At 36.2% G+C, this 17863-nt stretch overlaps 2 long non-coding RNA genes across 2 annotated transcripts; both read left to right on the forward strand.

Annotated features, from left to right (window-relative positions):
* The first annotated feature begins 8587 nt into the window (after positions 1-8587).
* On the forward strand, positions 8588-12186 carry LOC135734482 (uncharacterized). The gene is made up of 6 exons (XR_010527358.2): positions 8588-8913; positions 9010-9115; positions 9219-9298; positions 9389-9468; positions 10705-10804; positions 10885-12186. It is a non-coding gene; the product is annotated as an uncharacterized lncRNA (long non-coding RNA).
* A 2169-nt stretch (positions 12187-14355) lies between these two features.
* On the forward strand, positions 14356-17186 carry LOC135734481 (uncharacterized). Its single transcript, XR_010527357.2, has 4 exons — positions 14356-15690; positions 15996-16188; positions 16639-16718; positions 16983-17186. It is a non-coding gene; the product is annotated as an uncharacterized lncRNA (long non-coding RNA).
* Positions 17187-17863: the final 677 nt, after the last annotated feature.

Raw genomic sequence — 17863 nt, forward strand, 5'->3', positions numbered from 1 at the left:
TTTGGGGGCCTACAGCTTATAGAATAATTAAAGCCCCCAAGGACGGTGGGGCTGTCTATTCCATCTTGCCCCTTCATGGAAGTGGTAATGTCAAACATGTGCATTGTGTCCATCTTCGAGCTGCACCTGTTAACTTGCCACCTGCATCCCCGGTTCCATCAACAGATAATGGTTCATCAGATGATTATGAAGAGCTGGAGGGAGATTGGTGGATTGCTCCTCAGTCTGTAGAAGAGGCCCCAATTTTGGATCTTGTTGAACGTACCTTGAGTTAAGAAGTGGGTGTCCCAGTCGTTGATGATGTAAATCACACGGACGAAAGTTGGGATTCTGTTCCTAGTACTAGTGGATTTCAGCCCAGACGGAGTACCAGAGAGACTGCAGGAAGACATTCCAATCCTCATCATTTGCCAGTAGCTATAAGTAGAGTTGATAGGGCTGCAGCCTCTCAAGTCCCTGGGTCTAGTAATATGACATTGGCTGTTTTTAGGCCATGGGTTTAGTTTTTCTCTTATCGTCGGGGCGCCGATAACAAAAGGGGGGTAGATTGTAGTGAGGTCCTTTTATGGGGCCTTTTATCTTAAAATGTACCTTTTTCTAAAAGCATAAACGTAGCCCCTTTAAGGGGTAGGCCCCAGTGAGTGCATTGCCCCTTTAAGAGGAAGTGTCCCGATTAGCGTGAGCAAATGAACAAACGCTTCGGATTCCGTACTCTTATAAAGTGTCTGAGCAGCTGTAAGGAATGGTTGCTGCTTGATTGTCTGTTTGCTTCATCGTTAGATTTCTTCTCTAATAAGGTGAGCAATCGATGTTGTTTTCTTTTGTGTTCAGTTAGAAAGAAGTATTGTTTTATGGGGTTTTTCTCTTCCATAGGCTGTGTTTATCCTTCATGTGCAAGTGTTGTGCATTTAATAAGAGGTAAGGGAGGATAATTTTCCCGTGTGGTGTTTGATTGTTATCCTGCTTTTTAATCTGTAATAGTTTGGTTTTAGGGTGATCAGATTTGCTCTTTGGCAGCGTACTGTGGATGTGCTGTTTGTTTGCCATTTGAGTATGGTATTGTGCAGGCCTGGTTAAACGTAGGGGTTCGTAGGGTTTTTTTAAATAAATAATGCTAAACATGTGTTTTTTTTAGTTATATGATGTGATTATGCAGTTCTAATGTTTTATTTTGTTTTTTTAGGAACTGCATTTTGTCACTGCTGTCCTTCTTTACCCTTTATTTTTGGGTTTTGTGATTTAATGTTTGTTTGTTTTTCTTTATTTAAGGCACCCATCACGTTGTATGGATGCTGTGTTTAGTTGATTGTTAAAAAGACTATGGGGATTGTTTGCAGATATTTTACTGTATGATAACCAACTGATTTTGTGTATCTGTTCCTTTCCAGTGGATCATCTGGGAGCACTGGTTGGATTGTGGGTGTTGGTCCTTTGATGGTGGAATCTGTGCTACGGTCTACACTGCATGCTGTGTGCATTTTGTGAATTTACGGTGTGTGGCACTTTGCGTGTGTGTGTGTGTGTGTGTGTGTGTGTGTGTGTGTGTGTGTGTGTGTCTGTGTGTGCACGCGTGTGTGTGTGTTGATGTGTTTTCCTTTACAGGCACCATTTTGGGTGAACCTTTTGGGGTTAAAGTGGGCCTGCACCCAGGGGCGTCATGCACCATTTTTTTTAAGGGGGCACAGTGTCAACAGCTCACAGAAATTTGTGCATACACAGACATCAAACGAAATATTAGAGCTTTCAGTCTTTTCCATGGCACATACATTTCTAACAATCTGAAAACCCCTGCTTTCATGCAAAAACCTCCAAAATAAGAGTGATGACTAACTTTAATATCAAATACTATTCAATCGGAATAATGACACATTTGCGTCATATTTACATCTGAAACGGCATGTTTTATTTAAGTCTTAATGGCTTGTTTAATTGTGTCATTAATGCATTTTGCACAACAACTACATTATCATATAAAATTAATGTAATTTTAAACCCATAAAGTATATAAACAACGAAAATGACATAAGCTATAGCTTATATAGCTTATAGCTTATATAGCTTATATAGCTTATGATTGATTTTAATGTTCAATAATGATTTTAAAAAATATGTTTAGATAAAATTATTAGAGGAACGGAATACATTTTTGCATTAATTTTTACCTCATGTAAGCATGTGAGATTCCGCGCCCGCGTGAACTCTGGCGAACTTTGGCGTTGTGCCAAGAAGATGAATCTCTACTAATATAACGTTGAAACTGTCACATTTAAAACCATACATTTCCTACACAGAGGAGGTTAACCGCACATTACCGTACTGGGGTTTGGAAATGTTGTGAGCATTTCTAACACGTTTTAATTCCTCAGATAGCCAAATGCAGCAGCAAGCCAGCAACAGGATAGAGCTCGTGAGCGCGCCCAGACGCTGATGACGTCTGCGACTGCTCTGACTGCAGCCGCCAGAATAAAAGTAATGTAACATGATCAGAACACTATCAAAACGGCGAAAATCTCCGAAAAGTGACAAGGATGCAGCACAGAATGTATAATATTGTGCATATTAAACAGATTAAAAGTCAAATAACAGATTAATGGACGCTTATTTGATTGTGAGGTTGGATGCAAAATCCATTGGCTCAAAAAAACCAAGGGGGCAGGTGCCCCCTCGGTTTGAATGGGCATGACGCCTCTGCCTGCACCCGTGGTCTATCAGCCTTATTTTGTATCCACTGGAATGTTTGGTGTTAATTGGTAATTGTAACAGTTGGTATCCTTTTAATATGATTCATGTTACAGTTTTAAATAAAATAAGGTATCAATAATAAAGGTTTATATTTTAATCTATTTTGGATGTGTTGAGGAGGTTAATAAAATTCAACACTAAAATAAGAAATCTGTCTCTGTTTCTTTTTATTTGGTACACACTGAACCTGTTTAATGTAAATTAGTATTTCCCATGGGTAGATCCCAGGGTGGCGTAGTCGAGTAACAAGTACATATTGGGGTCTTTTGAGCCCCTCACGCTACATATGCACATTGTCTTTTGTACATACCCATGTATTTTAATATTTAAGACTACAGTGTACCTTCATGCACATTATTTTCCATTAATTATTTAATTCTACAGTATACATCTTTATCTCTTTATATTTTTTTTCTCTCATATTTTTATTGTTTACTTGCATTCCATTCCTTTTATAGCCATATTTATGTATATTGTTCAACTGTGTTGTTTACTTTAATAATTGCACTGTCCATGGAGCGGACCTGACTCACATTTCACTGCTGATTATATTACATATGCTCTATATAATTGTGTATGTGACAAATAAAAATCTTGAATCTTGAAAAACAATAGACCCATTTGTAATATCCACACTACTTATTCTGAGTTAGAGAAACATTTATTGAAAGCGGCATGATCAAAATAATAGCAGTGTGAAGTTTAATTGGAAAATGAGTTCATTCTGTGAAAAAAACATCTCCTTTTTGTCCTTTATTAGGGAAGAGTGGAAGCAAATGTTTCACCTATTGTTAAAAAATATATCTGCAGTGGAATTTCTGAGTAAAATGGACCATTCCATCATTGCTCAGAGGAACAGCGCAATTACGGGACATACAAGTAATTGTAACGACACGGTATATGTCAAAATATGATTTATTACCCCTTTTGACAGGTGGGCGGGACTATCAATCAAACGGTGTACATGCTGTCTAGTTTTGACAATCCTATTTAATGGGGGTTTTAGACATCGGCTGTCCGGACTGTGATCGTTTTACGACGTGTCAATCAACATGATGTTTTTTCCTGCGTGTGTGTTTTTTGTCAAGAGTGTGCTTTCATGTTTATTGCTGTCAAAAAAGTTTTATTGTTTTAGACTGTCCAGTTTTCTGTCAGGTGTCACGAGCGGTCTCCGTCCTGTGTGCTCGTTCACCCCTCACTTCTAGTCCCAGCGCTTCTCAAACCCGTAGCCACCAGAGTGTCTCACAGCGGGGGCCGATGTTCAACGGTCCTGTCTGTTTCTTTAGACGAAAGCCTGTGTATTTTAAACTAAATAAAATTTTAAACGGTTCACGAGCTCCGTTAATCTTTTCATAACCTGCTCTCTAGGTTCATGCGTATTAAAGATCACTCTCTGGCGGAGCCTGAGAACGCACCGGGTGTGCGGTCATATCTGTTAAAATAAACGTAATAAATGTAATTCTGTCCGCTATGGCAAAATAAGAGTTTCATTTAGATTTAGGGGATCCTTTAACCAAGTCTCTGATTAAGACATGTGTATACACGCACCGATGGTGACAGAGAACTTATATCTGACGTTAATCCCTTGTCAAAAAATCCTATTAGAATTTCATAGAATCTTGTAGGATTCTAAAGGATTCTTAAAATCCTATTGGACGTTCAGATATATTTTAGTGGATTTTAACTTTGTCTTGTAGGATTCTAAAGGATTCTCAAAATCCTATTGGACATTCAGATATATTTTAGTGGATTTTAACTTTGTCTTGTAGGATTCTAAAGGATTCTTAAAATCCTATTGGACATTCAGATATATTTTAGTGGATTTTAACTTTGTCTTGTAGGATTCTAAAGGATTCTTAAAATCCTATTGGGCATTCAGCTTTATTTTAATGGATTTTAATTTGTCCTGTATGATTCTAAAGGATTATACAATCCTATTGGAAATTCAGATTTATTTTAGTGGATTTTCAGTGTATCCTTTAGAATTGTATTTGATTTTACAAATCCTGTTTGACATTGTTATACACCCTTTAAAAATTTCATTTTCACCTAGAGGATCATATTTGACTTATTAGATTTCTATTATATAAGAAATCACACATGTAGTTAACTGCAAAGAGCACCAGTAATAAATAATAATAATAACAACAACAACAACAGCAACAATAAATTGTGTCTTTCTCAAGTAATCATAATAAAATACAAATAAAATAATTTGTATATTTATACATAAAATGACTACACTTCCCTATCACACTTTGTAGTCATTAACATTGGGCATAGGCATCCTTTGGCCTGTTCAAAAACTTCAGCAGTTTGAGGGTTCTGGCTAGATGAAGTACAGCTACGACCAAATCTCGCGAGATGTTGGGTTTAGCTGAAAACAGCGCTCGTTCGGCGAGAGCTCACGAGATTTTGGACACAGCTGAAAGCCGGCTAGTATCCCTTCTAGCCACAACTCAGTTCGTCTGAATGGAAACTCTGAGGAGCACAAACAACTGGTAAGTGGCTAAGTTTGACTATTTTTTCAATATTTTGCACAGTCTAGAAATGTAAGCGTGTGTAAAATATAATTTCTCATTATAAGCTACTGTTGTTGTTCCCGTTACCCAGCAACATTCTTAACCGTTATGAATGAAGTGAGAGAGTGAGTATCCGTGCAAAATACGCAAATCCATGTAATAAAACGACAAAACTGGATAGGCATTAAATGTTTGTTGTAACTAATGATAAGTTATCGACCTTTTTTGTTGATGTTAGTTCATAACAGTTTTGCTGCACGTCAAAGAGCTTGCGTCACTTTTCTCAAACTGAACTCGCCTTTTTAACCAGAATAGAGGTAACTACAAACAAAGTTTTACAATTGTTATATTATTATTATAAGAGAGAACCATGGTAAACTATTATGGACACCGCAGTTATGTCTAATGTTACTGTCTTTTCTCCGTGCATGGGAAAGAAAAGTCATACTTTATGTGAACACATGAATGAACAAACACCAGTCAGCGCGTGGCTCAGCACGTCAGCTTGTTGTAATGTAAATCTAGTGTATAAAGTACTTATGGTGTAAATGTGGTAACTTTAAATCTTCAGTTGATAAGAATAACAGTTAACACTTCATTTTAACAACACTGACACTTCATGCGATCTGCTCACTACATTGTAAGAGAGTTTTCTTGGTTATTTCATGCAATTCAAACAATCAGCCATTAAAGGTCTCAAATTGTGTAGAAACCAACCTACTTAAAGTATATTACTATGTATGTCCACAGATCTGTTTTTTCTAAAACAATTCTACTTTCTCAAATCTCTAAATTTAGACTATGAACAGAATTTACAACTAATGACATTATTTATTAATTTTGGTTTGTTAAAATATGTTTTCTATTTTTTTATTTTATAGGCTACCTCAAAAATGAATTCCATATGGAACTTAGTGGAAGACCATCTCCCAGAAATGTGCAGATGAATGTAAGATGTCAAAAAGGCACCACAGTCATTGTTTGTGAAAATTACTGCTTTGCATTAAAAGATATTTCACGTTAATGTAATATAGATTTTTTTTACCTTTTGAAAGTAACAAATATAATATGATTACAGTATGTAATAAAATAATTACAGTTATAAGCATTTGTCACTGTGTCTGTTATGTTTTACCTGTTATCAGTGCGTAAACAAATGGTCTCTAATACTCTATTCAAAAAAGGTAAGAAATAGTTTTGTTCAAACACAGCATAATTACAAAGTATGGTTTTGCTGGGTTTTAATTGTTTTCTTATTAACACAAAAAACAACATGACTACCCTTTCTGCTTCTAGAGCCTTAGAGCTGTTCATGTATAACTCCGTGGTAGAGCATTGCGTTTGCAATGCAAAAGGTCATCGTGGGTTTGAACCCAGGGAACACAAATACTGATACAAATAATAAGCAGCTTGTAATGCACTTTAAGTTGCTTTGGGTAAAAGCGTCTCCAAATGCATAAATATTATATATACACATGATGTAACCCCAGGTGGACCACCCAGGTGGAAACATGTATGCTTTAGGTGGACGGCTTTATCCAAAGCATATACTTTTTATTAGTATGTGTGCTCCTTGGTTATTTAGCCCATAACCTCTTATCTCAGCCTTGTTTGTTTTATTTTTGATGTATATACACTGTAAAACCTAACAGTGTAAGTCACTAAACGAAATGAGTTTTTTAAACTTATTATTTTTTAAAGTTAATTTCACTTAATAAAAACTGTGATATGAACTCAAAAACTGCAAATGATTAACCATAACTTAAACCAAATAAGTAAGCAACAGCCAGGATACAGATATGAAGAGCTAACAGGTAAGCACTGCAAACTCTTTCAACCTTTTTAAAGGACAAGTTCGGTATTTTAGACTTAAAGCCCTGTTTTCAGATTGTTTATGGTGAAATAGAATGGTTTTGACTGAAATTTCGACATTTGCGGCTGCCCTGAGAATTTTCGCGGGTTTGTGTTTCAGCTCAGACCTCTACAATGGGTTTAACCCCCAATTTCCACCGACTGCGGAACGGCTGCGGATCCGTTGCGGAACGGCGGCGGAGTCAATCGGTTTCCATTCAAGTCAATGTGTGTATTTCCACTGACTGCGCTCCGAATCCGTCACAGCTCCGGCCATCCGCAGCCCTCCGGCACAAATACGCAGAGCTTCTATTTTTGACGGATGCCGGACAGCTCCGCAGGGCGGAGCCATGACTTTATCGCGTGATCATACCTGAATTCGCGAGATCTCGTGTTTTTTTTCTTTATTAAATCTTTGCAATACAAACATTAAAAAGTCATTAATATAGAAATAACAAATAATAGACAAGAACAGAGACAGGGGGAGTTAAATGGTAAAGTATATGGAATAATAAATACATTAAAGATAGAGCATAAATAAATGGTTTTAGCAGCTTTCTTATTTTTTGAATTTTGGATGGATTTGATGTACTGCTCTTTCTACGCGAGATCTCGTGTTGTGATCTGGGCTGGTTTGTAAAAACGTCATAATTCAAGTCATAATTGGCGGAGACAGAACTAGGTATCGCGTGATCATCACGTGAATTTGCGAGACCTCATATGTCCTCGTCACTTCAGCACGCAGCCGCTCTGCAACCAATACGGAACTGGTGGGTATTGGCGGACGGCGGAGTGCGGAGCCGTTACGCAGCGGAGCAGATCTGCAGCCGCTCCGCAGTCGGTGGAAATCCGGCGTAATGGTGCACTGGAACAATCGTTCCTAAAATGCATTAAACTTTCGTTTACAAAGACGTGAAACTCACCGAGTGGTCCGGGGTGTTCACTGACATGCTCACACAAAAATCGCTGCAAAAGATGCTTTCCAACAGCTGTTTTAGCATTCGTTGTTAACTTGTGGACCTATTTTTCCAAACGCCTCACACCCGTACATTCTTCCGCTTAGAGCTTGAATAATAGACACTCCAGCCCAGGTGGTGGCGCTAATCCGCCTTTGCCAATTGCAAGAATAGAAACAAAGTTCCCGGCGCGGAGTAATATGTACCTCACAGCACATCTAATACAAGTCAATGGAGTTGGCAAAAACTACGATAAAACCTGTTGGAATGCGTCTTTTGGAGCGATTTTTGTGTGAGCATACCAGTGAACACCCCTGACCACTCGGTGAGTTTCACGTCTTTGTAAACGAAAGTTTAATGCATTTTAGGAAGGATTGTTCCAGTGCACCATTAAACCCATTGTAGAGGTCTGAGCTGAAACACAAACACGCGAAAATTCCCAGGGCAGCCGCAAATGTTGAAATTTCAGTCAAAACCATTCTATTTCACCATAAACAAGCTGAAAACAGGGCTTTAAGTCTAAAATACCAAACTTGTCCTTTAAAGCATCTTTAAACTTTAAAAACATGTTGTTTGTCGTGACTCTACATTGTAATACTCACCCGGTTACAGTAATTTGTGTAATGTTGGACATACGATGAAACAACACGACATTGATACAGCAATTTGACCTCAGACTCATTTTTATCAGCAGATTAGTGTGCTTTGAGTACACCACAGTTCTGTAAGTGAAAAATGTATTCATATTTATGTGTGTTTCTTTCTCAGTAAGGACTAACTTTAACTGACTTTCTGTCTGTCTGTCTGTTCTCAACCAAACGGTCATTCAAGACCTTTTAAAGGTAACGTTACCACATTTATTCATTTTTTTTATTATGTTTTGAGTACACCACAGTTGTGAAAAATGTATTCATATTTATGTGTTTCTTACTGTTTAGCAAAAACATTTCCCGTGCAAGTTTGAATCTCTCTCAGTAAGGACTTATTGACTGGCTGTCTGTTCTCGACCAAACGGTCATTCTTACTCATAAAAAACTTTTAAAGGTAATGTTACCCCATTTATTTGTTCTTTTAATATTGGGTAGTACACCACAGTTCTTTCAATTGAAAATTAATTCATATTTGTGTGTGTTTTCTTACTGTTTAGCACAAGTGTGTCCCGCGCAAGTTTGAATTTCTCTCAGTAAGGACTGACGGACGGTCATTCACTCATAAAACCTTTTAAAGGTAACATTACCACATTTGTTATGTTTAGTACACAACAGTTTTTTCATTGGGAAATTAATTCATACTTGTGTGTGTTTTCCTACTGTTTAGCACAAGTGTTTCCTGCGCAAATTAGAATTTCTCTCAGTAAGGACTGACGGATGGCCATTCACTCATAAAACCTTTTAAAGGTAACGTTACCACATTTATTATGTTGTGAGTATACTACAGTTCTGTATAGGGATGGGCACGAGTACTCGAACGTGGCATCGATGATCAATCACAAAAACGATGATCATGCGGCTTTATTTATTTATTTATTGTGGATATGACGGCATTGGATGTCTGGTTAGCATTACAAGCGCATGTGGTAGTAAAGGCTGGGTCTGGAGATGCGTGTTTGACGTCGTGTTGAGCTATGCAGACCGGCGTATGACATCTGTAACATTACCATGCATGATTCAAAAACAAACAGATAATTCCGCCCACCCGCCGTGCACGCGGCAACCCCTCGATCCGCGCAATGCGCGGCAACTCGCCGATCCCGTGAAGCCGGTCACACCTCACATCACTGAGGCATTATTGTTTAAAAAGATGCCCTGTTTTTCAGAAATACAGTCAGTCAGGTGAAAAAGTACAGCGCCGTCAAAGTTCAATGGGTTATCATCTCATATTTAAAAATCAATGTTAAAAGATACCAGAGAGCCATACGAGCATTAACATTACATCTTGACTGAGAACAGGTAAGGGGACGGTTATCATCTCATATTTAAACATCAATGTAAAAAGATACCAGAGAGCCATACGAGCATTAACATTAAATCTTGACTGAGAACAGGTAAGGGGATGACACGCCACAGCTAATCGCTAAATAATAGCAAAAGACTTAAAGCTGCTTAATGTTATGAAGCTTGTGCTTTGACTGGACGTGTTTAAAAGGGCGCTGTTTATGGTGCACATCCACAATGGGAGTTAAACTTTCTGTACATAACTTAGCTGAAAACTTAGTTGAAGTCTAGCATTTTATGCAAATAGATGCACAATGTACATTTATGTTGTATAAAGGCTTACTATATTTATAGTGCGTCATATAGAAAGCGGTTTGTGCTTATTAACCCTTTAGATTCACTTCATCACGCAGCTATTCCTATTAGAGGTTTCTGTTAAAACCATTTAATTCATTAATAATCTAGTATGTGTTCATTGTTCTGTCGTAGTTTCTTCAAAATTACGTTTTATTTCAGTGTTTTTAATAAAAATATTTTCATTTTCACCATGACGTGTACGCCCCTTTGATTGCCCCGCCCCAGTTAATCGAGTACTCGTTCTTCAGACCTATGGATTAATCGAAATGAAAAAATGACATAAATGCACATCCCTAGTTCTGTAAGTGGAAAAGTAATTCATATTTGTGTGTTTTCTCCCAGGTTAGCACGAATGCATCCAGCATAATTTTGGATCTTTACCATTGAGGAGACTGGCTGACTGTTCTCAACCAACCATCATTCACACGCAAAAACTTTAAAGGTACCACATTTATTTAAGTTGTTAGTATACCACAGTTCTGTTAGTGAAACATTTATTCATACTTTTGTGTTTTCTCACAGGTAAGTATGAACGTGTCTAGAGCAGTTTTGGATCTTTACCATTGAGGAGGTTGACTGACTTTCATCTACCAACTGTCATTAACACAACAAAAACTAAAGAAATGTTACTACAAGTGGACCTATTCAGTTACTTATTATGCTGTGAGTACACCACAATTTTATCAGTGAAACAATAATGTTTGTTTTTTCTCAATGCTTGGCATAGACAAATGTGACCCTGTGTAATTTGGAAATTTCATGGGAAATGTGTACGTCTTAAAAATGTTTAAATGTCGTTTGAGTTAAGGAACAGTACACTGATTTATTAAAAGTGTGCAATACACTGAGTCTATTAAAGTCATAAAGGAATACTTGATATATTTCATAAAGGAATGTGTAAATCTAATATTAGTTTTAATGTGAATTTGGACAGAAAAGCAAAAAAATGTTTGTAAAATAAACAATTGTTTAATAAACTGTAATAATTTTACCCTTTTCTGTCATCATTTTTTATACTAATGTTTGGTTTAAGGCCATCGGTTTCCTCAAACGGTTTAAGTTGAGTTAACTTTTCGGGTTTTACAGTGTAACAACAATGTACAAAATCAAAAAGAGGAAAGCATATTTTAAGAAACAAAAAATTTAATTGGATCCCATTAAAATCCTCTACAAATTATCCTAAAGGATATTTTTGTCGTGTCTTAAAATCCTTTAGAAATATCCTCTAATAGAATCCTATAGGATTTTTTCTAATGGAATCCCATAGATGTTTTGTAATGTAATCCTTTAGGATTTTTCTAATGGAATCCTATAAGATTTTTCTAATGGAATCCTATAAGATTTTTCTAATGGAATCCTGTAGAATTTTCTAATGGAATCCCATAAGATTTTTCTAATGGAATCCTATAAGATTTTTCTAGTGGAATCCTATAAGATTTTTCTAATGGAATCCTATAGGATTTTTCTAATGGAACGGTTCCAAAATATGATAGAAATTCTAATTGGATTCCTGTACAGGATTCTTATTAAAAATCCTATAGGATTTTTTGACAAGGGATAAACTTTTAAATGTTTTTAAGACGTCTTCATCCCATCTTAGGGGTTTATTTTTAATTAAATGCTTCTTAAAACCAGGTGTGAATATGTGTATATTATACAACAAGTCTTATATTATCTGCTCTGACAAAAATAAAGTATTATTTTAGATCGTAGGTGAAGTAGCAGCGTGTATGACAAATACATCTTGATATAAACGTTTGTTTTTGTCAAGAGACTTCTTTAAAGTCACGGAAGAATCAAATATTTTAGTTGTAACTGGTCAAACTTAAATCTGATATTTTCTATTGAACTAGGCTATTTTTTCTGAGCAGTCACAAGCTTGCACAAGCTGCTCTGTGTGTGTGTGTGTGTGTGTGTGTGTGTGTGTGTGTGTGTGTGTGTGTGTGTGATGATTACCTTGATTAGTTCATTACTGATAATAAACCCACATTATACTCAGATTTACAGATTCATAGTACATTTATTTCATGCATTAGTTGACTTCAACAGTAACATTTTCAGCATTTTAGCTAAGGAATGATATTCATCACCTGATAAACAGCTAATTACAGTCCTGCATTACTACAGTTAAAGTTTGATTTTAAGTTTGTTTGCCAAAGTTAATAAAGAAAACGTCAAGTTATTTTTGTTGTTGTTATTAAGTTAAGTTAATCTATTGTTCCTTAGCATTGCTGGTAAAATGACAGGAACCCTACACCCACAGGAAACCGAACCGAATCGGACCGAACCGTGGCTCCAAAACCGTAAACCGATCCGAACCGTGCAATTGGTGTATCGTTACACCCCTAGTGAATGTGATAAGAAATTCTGATACCCCACCCACAGCTCAGCTGCCTGCCTCACAAGCTGGGCAATCTACAACCTGTGGTAAGTAGTCTATGTCTTATGTGAATGTTCACACTTGTATTGACATGTAATCTGAACCATTGAGAAGTGAGCTTTTTTTCTTTTTATAATTATAGGTGACCTTTGGCACCTGCTGGACACCACAGTGGATAACAGCAGACAGAGCTCCAGTGTGACCGCAGATGCAACAATTGAAGTTGATCGTTATTTGTCAGAGACAAATCTGGCAAGGACTGAGGATCCATTGGGATATTGGAACAAACAGAAGCTCCAATATCCCAATTTAAATAAGCTGGCACTAACCTTCCTGTGTTGTCCAGCATCATCGGTGCCCTATGAAAGGGTGTTTTCTAAGGCTGGAGAGGTGCTTTCTAAAAAGAGAAACCGCCTCAATCCAAATATTGTTTGGAGTTTAAAGTTGTGTATGTGTGAGTTGTGTGTACATAGGTTAACACAAGCAGAGTAAAATACTTTATTTACTGTAATACACAGGCAATAGAAAAAGCCCACACCATGACAATTTGGTTGCTCAGGATGAATAGATTTGTGTGGGATACATTGCTTTGCACAGCAGGTGTCACTAGAGAGCACACTGTTTCATGAGGCTTCGGGTAAATGAACCTTTTGGCGAACCAATGGGCTGGAAAGCCTCAGTGGTTCAGGAAGCCTCATTTGTCCATCACTAATAATAATAATAATAATAACAATTCCAATAGGTGTCTCAGCACCTTCGGTGCTTGACCCCTAATAATACAAAAATAAAGAAATACCAATTCTCATTTATGTTTGTTTTTATATTTCTCTACAATTTTTTTGTATTATTTTATATATATACATTCTTTGTACATTTATTTTTGAATTTATTTATTAAGAATTTTTGGAAACATAACCCATTCTTGCTGCTCAAAAAGGATTTAAACATTGCTCTTTTATATGTCAATGGCATTAATTAGGCATGGTATACAATTTAGAGATATGAAATTGTTCAGCTGTGCAAAATTTCAAGATCATTTGAGATTTTATACATTTTACACCTGAAAGTGAATCGTGTGTACGTTTGTTCTATGAATCACATGTACATACACTCTAATAGAACCATGGGGTTCTATACTTGGCCAATAGAACCTTTTACCAAAAAAAGGGTTCCATATAGAACCCTTGGAGGGCAAAGAACCATTTTTATTAAAATGGTTCTATAATTCACGTTTTGTGACTGAAGTGTAAACTAAAGATTACACAATAATTACAGACATACACAACTCATTTACAAACCTACACAACTCATTCACAAATCTTTTTTTGTCAATAGGCTGTGGTCAAATAAAGAGAGAGTCAACAAATAGACTATTCAAATTTATTGTATGATTTGTTTCCTGTGGGCTTTTTTTATCCAAGTTTGTACATTAGCATGAAACTTACAGTTTGCGTTTTTGGTGAATAACCAGGTGTTTTCTTTATTTTTTACATTCTATACTGTCAATGTTTAATTTAACCTGAAGGGGCATTACAAACAAATAATCGCAATAGTGCCCTCTGGTGGCGTATATATGTGTTGCACATAAGCGAAGATGAACCTCGAGACGTGACAGTTCGGACTCCGGACCGGCATTTCTGCTTGTTGGTACCCTGAGGTAAGTAAACTTTCTACATTTTTGAAACGATATTACTGAAATATTTAGTATAATTAGTTAATATTTATTTTGTTAGAGTAGGTCTTGTGCTAAATTGTGATACTAAAAGCTACATTTATAATATTTACCTCAGTTAAAAAAACTGCTGGTAACGTTTAAGCACTGGCGAGCTTCGTCAACCGTCAGTTATAAAAGCTCTGTTAAATAAATTTTGTTCCGGGTTTTAATGAATTACGTTACAGTCCTGCTTTATTTCTTTATCATTTTAAATTAAATTGCCAATCACAATAAAACAGCTGTGTTGTAAGGAGACGAAATTCGAGACAGGTGTGTCATTTCAATGAAGCACATGGTCAAGGGAACCGGGTGGAAGACGGAAGGGAAATGATATGTAAATGTTTGTCGCAGTTTTACACATATTCCGTGAGTATTTTTCGCTTGTTCACGAGTGTTTTATCAGGGTTGGAGCTAAATTCTGAAGGAAAGTAAACTTCTGGCCACATTTAAGAACTTTCCGCCAGTCTGTATTATAAATGCACGATTGCAGTGCAGCGTTCGTATCCGCAACAAGTCTAGATATGCATGTTTTCTGTGATGCACACAATGAATTAACTCTTTCACCGCCATTGACGAGATATCTCGTCAATTAAGAGAAAACGCTTCCCCGCCAATGACGAGATTTTCCGTCTTTCCGCAATATCGCTATTATCCACCAGGTGGCGCCCATCCGCAACTTTTTAAACCCGGAAGTATTGCCCTATGGCAAGTGGCTGCATGTCCGTTTCTGTTTTTAAAGATCGCTCTGAATGGGATCTCTATGAAAAGTCCGTCACAAAAATGGAATTATCTCTGCTTTTTGCTCAAAATGTGGTGTTTTTGCAGCAACCTACCCATTTTCAAAAGCTGATTACAAAAGAACCACTGAAGGTAGGATGAAACGGTTTTTTTTTGTTTGAAAGCAGAGGGTCTGCTCTTTCAATTGGTATATTGTATATTTATATATTTAAAGAATAACATTTTCTGGAAGGCATTAAAATTTGGTGAAAATCATGAAAAACGCTGGCGCTGGCTGGCAACTTTTTTTTTAAAACCCTGGCGGTGAAAGAGTTAATGTGATGGTAGCTGTTAAGACACTTACATTTAACATTCAAATGTTTTAAAACCCAAACGTGTTCAGGTTTTTATGCGTATTTGGTTTGTGAAGTGTAATTCACAGATAACCATGGTTAATAAATGGTCAGTAGATGACACGTCACTGGCTTTAAAATATAAACCCCATTGATGCAAAAAGGTAAGGTGCTTAAAGGGACCCCGTAAACCTGACTTCTGTCACTAATGTTCATCAAAGAGCAAAATAAAAGAAATCTGTGTTTTGTAGTTTTAATGATAATTCTTATGTATTTCATTTAGAATTTAGCATTAAAGACTGTAAAGTGTTTGAGGACTTAATTTAAATTCTGTATATTTCACACCATTTTTTTATTGAACATTGTGTTTTGAAAAATACATCACTAGTCAATTGCAACCTCAAGTTAATGTAGACTTTAAGGAACTTGTTTGTCTGAAAGAGGACATATAAAGATTTTGTGTTTTAAGATGCTGCATGGAATGACAATGAGGTTTGGAACAGACTTGGTGAAGAACATGGAAACATCTCTAAATAAAATGGCCCCAAACATCATCAGGAGTGCAAAAGAAGGAAGTAAAAAACATCTCTACGCCAATCTCATTGGAACAGCAGAGGAAAGCACAGAAGATAACTACATCATATGCTTGTTCTTTGCCCCGTGTAAAGTAGCCTTATTTGCATTGTCAATGTAAAGGTTCTAGCACCTATAAATTGTATAAGTGAAAATATTAAAATAATGTTAGTATTAACTTTTTCCTTGCCATTGAAGAGTTAACTTGTTAATTAAGAGACGCTGGCTGAGAAAGAGTTAAAGTTTACCCACAAATGAAAATTGTTGTCACTTTCTTCAGCATAACACAAAAAAAGATATTTTGAAAAAGTATGGTAATCGAACAACAATGGTGCCCATTGACCTGCATTAAATCCATTAAATTGCAACCAGCGTTGTTCGGTTTGACATTCTTCAAAAAAAAAATTTTGTGTTTTGCTGAAGAAAGAAAGCAGTGAACTTTTGAAATAACGAGTGATTGAATGAGTTTTCTTTTTTTGAGTAAAATGTCCCTGTAATTGATTTCTGTACCTAATGTACAATAATTTGTATCTTTGTAGGTCTGGTGAGGAATGCTGCACTTATGTTATTGCAAGCATTATTTCAAGAAAATCCCAGCTTCCTTTACTGTGTAAATAGTGTAAGTATAGTCTTCTGTAATTTCATTAGCATTTGAGGCACTTCATTTAAAGTAACATTCAATGCAAATATAAAAATATTACTCTGTTTACCCTTAAATAGCATACAAACCCAACATCAATTATTATGAGTCTTGTTGGTTCTTGAGTGTCGCTTGCCTAGTTGTCATACTTTATTTGTGTTATTATGGGGTAATTTTAAGTCTATTTGATGGCTTCTGTTAATTGGTAAAAAGCACTTAAAAGGTGAAATGTTTGTTTTACAGGAACCCAAAGGTCCCACACCAACCATAGTGTTCAACGGCTCTCCTGATCCTCTCAAAGCTGAAAGTATCAACTTTATAATGGACAATGTGAACATAATATGTGGACGACATTGACATCTGTGGAATGACTGTTTGCGTTTTTTTTTCTCCTCAATGTTCAATACCCTTTTGCTATTAGGCACACAGTGACTTTAATTTATAAAATATATGCTTAAATTTAAATACTTGTACAAAACAAATGTACAATCAACTTGTGTAAATTGTCGTTCTATTTAATAGATTGTTCATGAATTGTCTTTAAATGCATTGTGATTTCTTTTCATCATTTCAGACACATAACAAAAGTTACTAAAAATTAGTACTGCATATACTGTGCAGTATCTTTGTTTATAAAAACAGAAAATGCGGAAAAAGGGAAATAATTTGAACAAAATTTTTGAATGTATAGTGTAATTAAGAGTTTAGCTGTTTAATACAGAGATGTATTTTAATATATATATATATATATATATATATATATATATATATATATATATATATATATATATATATATATAACCATTTCTGGTTCGATATAGAACCATTTTTTTAAAGAGTGTACTTGTCAGGACCCCAGTGTGATCAGGGGCCCGTTTCAGAAAGGTGGTTAAGTGAAAACTCTGAGTTTGTTAACCCTGAAATAAGGGAAACTCTGAGTTTTCCGTTTCAAAAAGGGAGGTAGGTTAAACCTGAGATGGTGGGGTAAGTCAAGCCTGTTTCAGAAGGAGAGGTAACTTATACTCAGAGTCTGTTTCCGGATTAACATACTCTCTGAACCTAACCTGGTCGGGAGCAGGTTTTATCCTGTAAACTCTGAGTTTCTTGTGGTCTCCTCCCCATTT

The sequence above is a fragment of the Paramisgurnus dabryanus genome, chromosome 1, assembly GCF_030506205.2.
Source record: "Paramisgurnus dabryanus chromosome 1, PD_genome_1.1, whole genome shotgun sequence".
NCBI lineage: Eukaryota > Metazoa > Chordata > Actinopteri > Cypriniformes > Cobitidae > Paramisgurnus > Paramisgurnus dabryanus.